Below are 10,802 nucleotides of genomic sequence, written 5' to 3' on the forward strand. Positions count from 1 at the left end.
GGTTTTTAGTTAACTTGTTTTTTCTTCTATATATTTCACCTATTCATGTAGAATAATATTTTGTGGAGTTAGGGATATTAATAGTAGTTTACTTATATCTGAATAGTATCCTGGGATTAGGTTTGGGAAGTCCGGGGGGTGGGTGGGTGGGGGGTGGGGTTTTCTTTATAGTATTGTGAAATATGTGTGATGTTTTTTTATGATGAAAACAATAAAAATTATATTTGAAAAAAAAAAAAGAAGAAGGAAGGACTCACTGGAGAAGAGCCTGATGCTGGGAAAGATCGACGGCAATAGAAGAAGGGGACGACAGAGAATGAGGTGGCTGGATGGAGTTACTGAAGCAGTAGGTGTGAGCTTAAATGGACTCCAGAAGATGGTAGAGAACAAGAAGGCCTGGAGGAACATTGTCCATGGGGTCACAATGGGTCGGACATGACTTTGCAACTAACAAAAATGTGATGGGTTGCACCCAAACTTCAGAATTGCAGCCGGAGCCACGCTGGCAGCCTTTGTCTTTCCCTGTGCATGTGGAAACTCCTGCCTGCTTCTGTTGCCTCTGGTACCCCCATGCATCATCTGGGCACTGATGGAATGGGTTGCTTGTCTTCATTTAAGCTTACTCTTTGGGAAACTTGTGAAGGAGATTTTACCTACAATCTAAAGTTGTGAGGGTGTTTTAGAATAGCATAGTTTGGCAAGCTGGTTAAAAGCACTAAAGATGGTATGAAATATTGACAATCAAAGGATTTCCAAGCAATCTGCTCTCAACCATCAAATCCTTGGAGCATAGCATAGAGACATTTAATACTAATGTCACTAAACCTTAATTGGGAAGAAATGGAAAGCATTGGGTTTTTTAGCCAAATCTCTACCTAGATCAGTGATCCATTTTTATTCCCTGTTAAGAGTTTTGTCTCTTTGATTCTTGGCATTATTTGTTCCCAGTTTTTCATATTCCAAATAAATGCTTAACAATTCCTAATCCTATGCAGAACCCAATACAGTGGTACCTCGGTACTCATTGTTAACAGGTTCTGGGAGGCGTGAGGAGTACCAAAAATGATTTGGTACTCAAATTTTTCCCCTAAGGAATAATGTAGTGAGTCACAAGGCAGCTGGCACTGACAAGTTCTGGTTTGCGCATTGAATACCAAGCAAACGGATGTGTGCTGAGACAACATTTTTGTGTCAGAATGTGTTGAGTACCAAATTTGATGCATTTCAAAGCAGTTGAATACCAAGGTACCACTGTATTTCCAGTATGTCTGAAACATGAAATCAAAGGGCTTGTGCAATAGATGCGGAATAGTCTGCAGAATCAAGTTTGTAGCGTTCTCTTTTCTTTCCCCCTAAAGGCTCTGGGCAGATTCACACTTTCTGTTTTGCCTCTTCACACACCACTTCTGAGTGTAGAAATGGATGATATCCTCCTGCTCCCACTTGCAGAATCATTGCAAATGCACCCTGCCTCCATGTTTTTCAGCTTCGGTTCACAATGGTTGTTTTCTGACTCAAACGGCCTTAAGCCCTCTGGAGCAACTGGTTTCAGGCGCTTCGTTCCATTCTGAGCGCCCCAGCTCTGCGTGGCTGTAACCAACATCATTTACAACCTGTGCAGCTGCATTCTGTACCAACTGGAGCTTCCAAATGCTCTTCAAGGGCAATCCCAGGTAGACCACATTGGAGTAATCCAGATGGGAGGTCACAAGAGCACGAGTGATAGTGAACAGAGCCTCCCTGTTCAGGAATGGGTGCATCTGCTTCCACAACCTGAAGGTGTTGAAAAGCCCCCTTAGCCACAACTACCATTTGCTCTTCCAGCAGGATCCATAACTCCAAGAGGACCCCCAGATTGCACACCATGTCTCTCTGAGGCAGTGCCACCCCATCTAGGACTCTGACACCAGCAAGCCCAAGCACCCAAAGCCATTCAGTCTTGCTTGTGTTAAATCAAGGCCCATTGCATGTGTGTATCATTCTGAGAGGTGTAATTCAAAATACATTCAAGAAGCACATCACAAAGTGTGTCAAGTAATTGGTTGCTAGGCGATTACCAATGATTTGCTTCTGGCCTTGAGACAAATGGCTACAGGAGAGCAAAACATGATAATGTCAAGTAGCTCAAAATTATATTTTAAAAGAATGGCATGAAGTTTGATGTCGCAAAAAGTTTCCATTTTTCAAGTAAAGAAACCAGCGTACACTGTGAATTCTGAAAGTTTCCTAAACAATTAACACCAACCATAGCATGAAGATAGAACAGGGGTCCCCAACCCCCAGCTTTTCAGAACCGGGACGCAGAAGTGGCAGGCAAGCATGCAACTATCCCCACTCACACAAACAGCAGGTGAGTGAGTGTGCACGAGCTCTATTTGCACAAGCAGCATGTGCGCGTGCCCCCTCACGCAAATGGAACTGTGCACACACACACACACGCTTGCACACCATGCTTGGGCGGAACCATTTCCCAAGCCGAAAAGGTTGGGGAACTCTTGAGACAGAAGAAGACATGTAGCAGATACAACCAGGGGCCTGACTAATCCTCGCCTTCTGATAAAACCTAAACCTCACTAAAGTGAAAGATTGTGCATAAAACAAACCTATTATGAAAGAGGAGCTTAATCATTCGTCTTGTGGCAAACATTTCCATAGTTTTGGTGTGTCTATGGCAAAGACTGCTTACTCTCAATACTTTAGAAAAATGTTTCGATTACGTGATGATATCAAAGTATATTTTAAACTTCAGAAGGATAATGGAGTTCATCTGCTTCCTGATATCTTAGGAAGGTATTATAAGAACCCCCATCCCCCCACCCATTTTAAAATTCACAGTTCTAAGCATTGATGTCAAACTCCACATAGTTGGCAAGACGAAGAGAAACAAAACTATTGAGATTTCCGCAAGGTATCTTGAATGCTAGTCTCGTATAAAAACAATCTTGGAATCTATAACTGGAATTTCCCATCCTCCTTTATTGTGGGTTAATTAAGGTAGAGTCTATGAGTACTTTCAAATGCTTTTCTTCAGATCTTCCTCCACCACAGCTCTGTTGTCATCCATGAGAGAGTCAGTTGACTTTCCCACAGTTACCTTCTTCTTTCCTTTCCCAGCCATCCCGCAATCTGTCCTAATTATGGATTTTGGAAGAATTGGGTAGCACACAGATTTTGCTGTGAGGTATCAGAAAAAAGTGCTGCATGTTGACAAAAGGATCTCTCTCTTTCCAAGGATCTCTTTAATGTTTGTAAACATGCCATCCTGAAATTTTAAAAAGGCATTTGTGTGAATATTACTTTGTTTACTGAACAGTCTGATAGCATAAGAAGCTCTACCCTGCATGTTGATCTCTTTACATATCATACAGATTTAGTTCAACAAAAGCTTATTTTGCTACTCGTCATAAAAAGGGAAAGTACATCTTGTTTTTTCCAGAATGTCTCTCAACTGCTCACAGATGAACATGGGGATCATTTAGTATTTAGATCAGTGTTTCTCAACCTTGAAAACTGTTTAAGATGTGTAGACTTCAACTTCCAGAATTCCCCAGCCAGCATGTTTAAAGTTCCCAAGGTTGAGAAACTCTGGTTTAGATTAACCTTTAGCAGGCTGTGGGATCCTCATCATTAATCTAACTGCACTAAAGTATGTTTGGGTGTTCATGTGTATATAGGGGAAACCCATTAGTTTATTTTAGAAAGACTTAACTAATTTAACACAGGGACAAAATAGAAGCGCATAATGGAAAAAAGAAAGAAAGAAGTCACCAAGCACCAATCCCAAACAAGCGTAACTAAAGGCATCTTCTCATTGTACTCTTTGAAAAATAGATTATTTCAGAATTCTTAGTCATATATTTTCATGGTGACCCACTGTCTTTTTTTTTTGCTCAAATTGCTCCAAATATCGTCTTCCACTTAATGATTGTCTTAAATAAAATTCTGCAATGTAAAAATAAAAGTTTTAATATAGGAAGGAATTAAATTGTCACACCAATTGTGCAGAGGTGTAATTATCCCAGCCGATGAGTGCAGAAAATATATGGATGTGCCATTGTTTTAAATGCTGACTATTAATATCTCCAGTTTTATGTCTCTACATCTAGTATTATAACTTTTTTTCCCCTGGACTTCCAGCTGGTCTTTAAGAAGCAGGCCTGTAGCCAGGATGGGGTCCGTTGCAGCTGTCCTGTCCCATCTGGAACATCACTTCAGGTCATATAGAATTTTTCTGAATAGAGCATTCGGTATTCAACTTGAGATTAGCACACTTCGTTTAAATAACAATTGCAAGATTGCTCTGTTATAAACAATACGCAGTGCAGCTACTCCAACACTGGAGGCTTTTAAAAAGAGATTGGATAACCATTTGTCAGAAATGGTATAGGGCAGAGGACCCCAACCCCTGGTCTGTGGACCGGCACCGGGCTGAGGCATGCCAGAAACTGAGCCGCGCAAACAAGCAAAGCCCCATCCATGGGATGCAGGCAGGACACGAAACCACATCCTCTCTGGTCCACGGAAAAACCTCTCCCCACAGAACCGATCCCTACTGACTAAAAGGTTGGGGGTCTCTGGTATAGGGTCTCCTGCTTGAGCAGGAGGTTGGACTAGAAGACATCCAAGGTCCCTTCCAACTCTGTTCTCCTGTATTCTAATTATTCTGTATACTTCAAAAGTACAGTGAAACTCCATAAATCAGTTAATTTAAGATTTCCCATGATCTAATGTGCTGACCGTATTTTTCCTAATAATGATTTCATAATTGTTCTTTGATTATTACTCAGGTATGAAGAACCTCTGGCCCAGAGGCAGGTTCTCTATCTGACTCTTTCAATTTTTCCAAGCACCCTTTCCCCTGAGCTCCATCTTCTCTCCCTAGGCTTGAACAAGAAAAAAATCCTCTTCAATCAGCAGCTAGACGGAGAAAAATTATTTTCCTCCACACCACACAAGATCAATGGAGGATAGTTAAAGCATAGTTTCGCATTCTGGCAGAAGGGCAATATTAGAACCTACTGCAGAAAAATGACTTTCCGCGTTGCAAACAGACTTTCATTATAGTCCGTTGCTATCAGTGGAGTCCCAATGAGGCCCAGTCGAAGGGACACATCACAGGGCAAGCAAGGAATCTCCCATGTCCATCATGCTTTTACTTAGCCTGAGACACAGGCTTCAAAATGTGTTCTACTAGTATTAATGGGAACAGTTTCAATAGACAATTACTGGCAACACTTTTTTGGGGGTGGGTAAAGGATGGAAAGTGGAGGAAATGTTTTAATCCATTGTTCTATAAATAGAAAGATACAGTAATAGGGTCCTTCCTACTTACATGAAGTCCACCTTAATCCTTGAGCCAAAACATTGATGAAGCTTCCAAGATGGGAAGCAAAAGGTCTTGTTTTTCCTCAAAAAAATCAGTCCAGTTGCCTTTTCAAAATAAAAACTAATTTTGATACAACTATGACCTGGATAACTGAGAATCTCCATAGATATTGAGCCAAAATATGTTTCTCATCCACATTATAAGGACTCATGGAAAGAAAAACCCCAGAGATAGGAATGTGACCTTTGAAGAATTGCATATTAATATTTTTCTGCTATTTTTAGGAGCTAAATTTCACCCTTTTGCATTTTCTTTTATTCTGCCTTTTAGCTCCAGTTATAACTGGGCCCTTGACTCAAGAAGCATGACTCTTTGCTTACACTAAAAGCGTCAAAGAGCTTCTAAAACTGTTAAAGAGCTAACTTATAAATATAAGATATAAATATAAATATTTGTATCATGTTACCTATTACTCTTCTAAAGCAATGTGCAATCAAATCTCAATTTAACTCATTAATTTGGAAGGGGGAGGATGTCCATTATTTATTAAAGTCTCTTAAATACCAGAATACATCAAAATAGAAATGTGGTGTGCTGCATAAAAAATCCTTTATATTATGGTTTGATAAACTGAGGTGTCCTGCAGTACATTCATTATCTCATAGCCTTTTTTCCCTCGCACATTTAAACATTTGTCACACATAAAAAGGAAATATTGTTATGCACATTAAAGTTATCGTTTTATTAGTTACCAAGTTTGTAATCCAGTTATATTTCTTATTTTTTCCTGATTGTACAGTATAAACAAGATGAGACTTTCTCAGAAAAAAAAATCATGTATCTAAGATTTTTATTTCTTCTTGTCCTTCCATAACTATCATAGGTTTGGGGGGAAATACACTATTTTTTCACTTCATAATTGTAACAGAAACTATTTCAATTTGCAACCTTTCAGAATTCCTGTTCTTTCCTCTATCCTTACAATCTTATTTCTTATGAAGTAAAAAGGTGCCAATCATATAAATGGTGATCATATTTTCTTGTAATAAATAAAGGAAAAATCTGACAAAGAGGCATATCTGAAAGAGGTTCATAATGGTAAAAAAAAATGTTTTTAACGTGTTTTACAAAAGAAAATTCAAGACTAAAATCAAGAAAAATATGCAAATGCATGCTCTAATAAAAGTATTTAAAATCTAACAATATATGTAAGTTTATTTCAAAAAGAAAATGTAATTTCCCTATTTTTCACATGAATGTGAAAGACTGGTCATTAAGTGGTGCCATCTGGATGGTAAAAACTATATGACCAAAATAAAGGACAAAAGTAAGCTTTTCAAAAACAAATAATCTAAAGGACAGCTTTCTGAAATAAAGGACTGTCTTTATAATAAAGGACATGTGAGTACTGTAATGTACTGTACTGTATATGATGTACAGATAGTCTTCAACTTATGACCACAATTAAGCCCAACATTTCTGTTGCTGAGACGTTTGTTAAGCGAGTTAGTAGGGCTATTTTATCTTTCTTGCCACAGTTGTTAAGTGAATCACTGCAGTTGTTAAGTTAGTAACATGGTTGTTAAGTAAACCTGGCTTCCCCATTGACTTTGCTTGTCATAAGGTCACAAAAGGTAATCACATGGCCCTGGGACACTGCAACCGTCATAAACATGAGTCAGTTGCCAAGCATCTGAATTTTGATCATGTGACCATGGGGATGCTGCAACTTTCATAAGTGTGAAAAATGAACATGTCAGGTTTTTTCTGTGCCATTGTCATTAAATGAACTGTTGTAAGTCAAGGACTACTTGTATTTCACACACCAACTTCATTTTATTTATCTGTTACGTCAGACATGTCAAACACAAGGTCCGGGGGCTGGATGCGGCCCGCGAAGTGGTTTCATGTGGCCCGTGAAGCCATCCTGGAAACAGTGAGGGAACAGCCCCTGCTGTCTTGGCCCTGGCCCAGGCCGGCCGGGAGCCAATGTACAATTTTGTGGTGGCCATCTATTCTGAAACGCATTCAGTCTTAGCTCCACAAGGCCGTCTAGAAACAGTGAGGAACCAGCCCCTGCCGCGTCGGCCTCACCCCCTGGGTGCATGCTGGGGAGGTGTCACCCTTTATGAGGAATGAAGAAATGTACCATGCCTTGGCGCTTGCCCCGGTCCCACCCCCTTCTGCCAGAGACCCTCAGATCTGTCCCACTCCTGCCCAGGCCCCCACAGGCACCCTTGACGCGAACGATGTAGAGCTGGCCATGCCCACCCAGTAGGTCACACCCACTCCATCCATGCCCACCCAGTAGGCCGCACCCACCCTGGCCACACCCACTCGCCCCCCCGAGGGCAACCGCAATGCTGATGCAGCCCTCAATGAAATTGAGTTTGACACCCCTGTGTTATGTAATGAAATTTAAGTTTAACCTATTCTGTATAGTAAAAGGAATTGAGAGGGAAGATTGCTCTCTTTTGCCTTCCTGGGAATTCAATTCTTCATCTGTCAATGAGCGGGAGGGAATTCAGCCCAAGCTCTCTTTTTAAGAGAAAAGGGGGGAAAAATCATCTAGAAGTGTTCCACCCCATTTACCCAGAAGGCTTGACTATTCCAGGGCTTGGATTCCAGAGCTAGAGAGAGGAACAGCTACCAGAATCTTTTCTGAACTGTGAAGCCTTGTGGCTCAGCTCCTATCATCTTGGGGGGGGGGGAGAGAAAATACCATTGGTTGCAGACTGGGCGGGTCCTCCAAGAACGTCTACATAATCCTCTTGTCATTGATAACTAATCCTGTTTTGATCTGGCAGACTTTTTGGGATAAGGCTCAAGACTGAAATTTTTCATCATCCCCGTTTTAGTTCTTTGGTGGTTTCTTTATCTTTCCTTTTAGAAAGAGAAAAATTCAGATGAATTTAATGATGCAATCTGACAGGGCTATTTTATCTTTCTTGCCACAGTTGTCAGTGAATCACTGACAAAGTATTGTTACTCCAATTCCTTTTTTTCTTCCGATTATAATTTTATTCTGTTGTTCACTTATATAAAGATTCAGGTTCAGTCTTTTTAATTCATATATATTATTTGGATGTCTGACTAATTAAAACCACACAATAAGAGCAGTAAAACAGGATAGGAATAGTATGGTATGCTCGTAAAAAAAATCTATAAAGATACTTTTACGTGAAGATCAATACAGGTTTGGTAAGAAAAGAGAAATGCACACATCAGCTTGTTCAAACTCAGAACCATTAAGTTTAGTTTTCTGGAATATTTTTGTTAGGAGTTTAATGAGTCTACATTTAGCAGAATCAATTGGATTTACCAATTCTGCTATGAATGGCTATAGCAAATCACAGGGACTAACAGACTGATATGTGAACTGATTCATACAAGGCTGCTTACAGACAGGACTTATTGTGGAATCAGCATGTCCCATTAACCAACATTTTACAGTAAAGATAGTAAGGACATTCTTTTTGTAATTTCTGGTTTTTCTAGTGTTTCATTTTACTTTTTTTAACCAGAGGGTAGGAAAAGTTTTGAGAAGGCCAGAAGAGTAACATGGCACCCACTGGTGTAGCATTATTTATTGGATTTCAGGCTATATCACCTTCTTATTTGGAAAGTATATCCAGAGCAGCTTTAATTAAAAATAACGAATGCGGCCAAACAATAAAAGTGAGTATAGAGTAAAAATTATATGATTGGGTAAATTGAAACCTAAATATGATAGGTACCCTTTAAAGGCCTGGCAAAAGAGTTAGATTTTAGTTACTGTACTCTTGACAATGCCTAGAGAAGGTGTACCAAGGAAAACGCATGAAGGAGTTTATTCCATAGCCCAGTAATGACAGAAGAAGACTTCTCAGAGAGAAGAGCTTCTGGCAGTCAAGGCATTTCTAAGGAGGCTTCTCCTGTGGATCTGAAGACTTACATTTCAAATAGTCAGGTCCTAAGTTGTTCTTTTCCTTTATGTGGATCACTACTTAATTATCAAAAACATTTGACAATCACCACATAAGCCAGAGTTTACCAATGTGGGACCTGCAGACACCAAGACAGTCATGTCTCCTCCAGAGGCCAAGGCTCCAAAATTAAACAAAAATATCTTCAGTGACCAAATCTCATAAGGTTTGTTTTTCTGATCAGTGATTTTGGCACCTGCATCAGGAGCCTTAGCAGTATCTTCCTGAATCACCAACATGCCTCACCCTCAGACTACAGACTAGAAATCATGGTTTAGAGCTAAAGGTTAACAGGATCACTATATTTTAAACTCGGAAAACAACTAACAAAATTCAAATTTTTCAGTATGGAAAGCACACGATTCACGTACCTTGCACTCAGTAGCATCTTAACTGCTACTTTTTTCAACAATTGCAATTTCCAGATACTGTATTTATTTACAGATTTATATCCCATATTTCCTTTGTACATTTCAAGTTGGCCTAATATTCTCTTCCTTCTATTTTCCCTATAAAAACAACCTTGTGAGGTCGATTGAGTTGAGACAGAGCACTACTGGCTCAAATAATCCAGTTGGCTTCCATGTTTTTAAGAGAAGACTAGAACTCATGGTTTTCCATTTTCTAATTTAGCACCTTAAACATTACACCAAACTGGATCTCTCTTAAATGTTAGTTTTCAAGAGAACCCTTCCATCTTTTGAATCATATTCCCACTTGTGAATGATATGTTATTATTAGGAGCTACCTGTTTGGAAGCCCTTTTGTTTCAATCTTTCCAGAATTCCCTAATCATTAACTAGACTTAAAATTCTTTTGTCAAGACTCTGATTCCCTGTTAGCTCAATATGTGAAACCAAGCCTGTAAGGCAGGGGTCCCCAACCCCCGGTCCGTGGATCAGTACTGGGCCGCAGCATGCCAGCAACTGGTCCACACAAACATGCAAAGCCAGTGGTGGGATTCAAATATGTGAACAACCGGTTCTCTGTGTGGATGCCGCTTCCGGAAGTCCATTCTGGGCCTGGGCAACAAAAAATTAGCTACCGGTTTTGCCGAAGTGGTGCGAACCGGCTGAATCCCACCACTGAGCAAAGCCTCAGCTGCGAGATGCAGGCAGCACACAAAACACACACTCTCCGGTCCGTGGAAAAACCTCTCTCCACAGAATCGGTCCCTGCTGTAAGGGAATGAAATTTACTATCTTGCCTTAAAAATTGTGCTATGAAACACTCTAGAACATGATGCTCTTAGATAAATTAATAAACAGATACAACTGTTTTTTTTGGGGGGGCAGGGTAGCTTGGTTTGTGTTTGACAAATGTTCAGCAAGTATCTCCACTGAACTCTCACATGTTGATAGAGTTAACACTGTGTGCTGCTGTCTTAGCATACAGATGCTGCACCTGAGCTAAATAAAAGATTTAATTGGTCATTCCTTCAGTGAATGTCATATCATGATCTCCTTCCTTCCAGAGAACTGTTCAGTCTTTAATGAAACTATCTGTTTAGC

Source organism: Protobothrops mucrosquamatus, unplaced genomic scaffold (assembly GCF_001527695.2).
Source record: "Protobothrops mucrosquamatus isolate PMUCROS unplaced genomic scaffold, P.Mucros_1.0 scaffold653, whole genome shotgun sequence".
NCBI lineage: Eukaryota > Metazoa > Chordata > Lepidosauria > Squamata > Viperidae > Protobothrops > Protobothrops mucrosquamatus.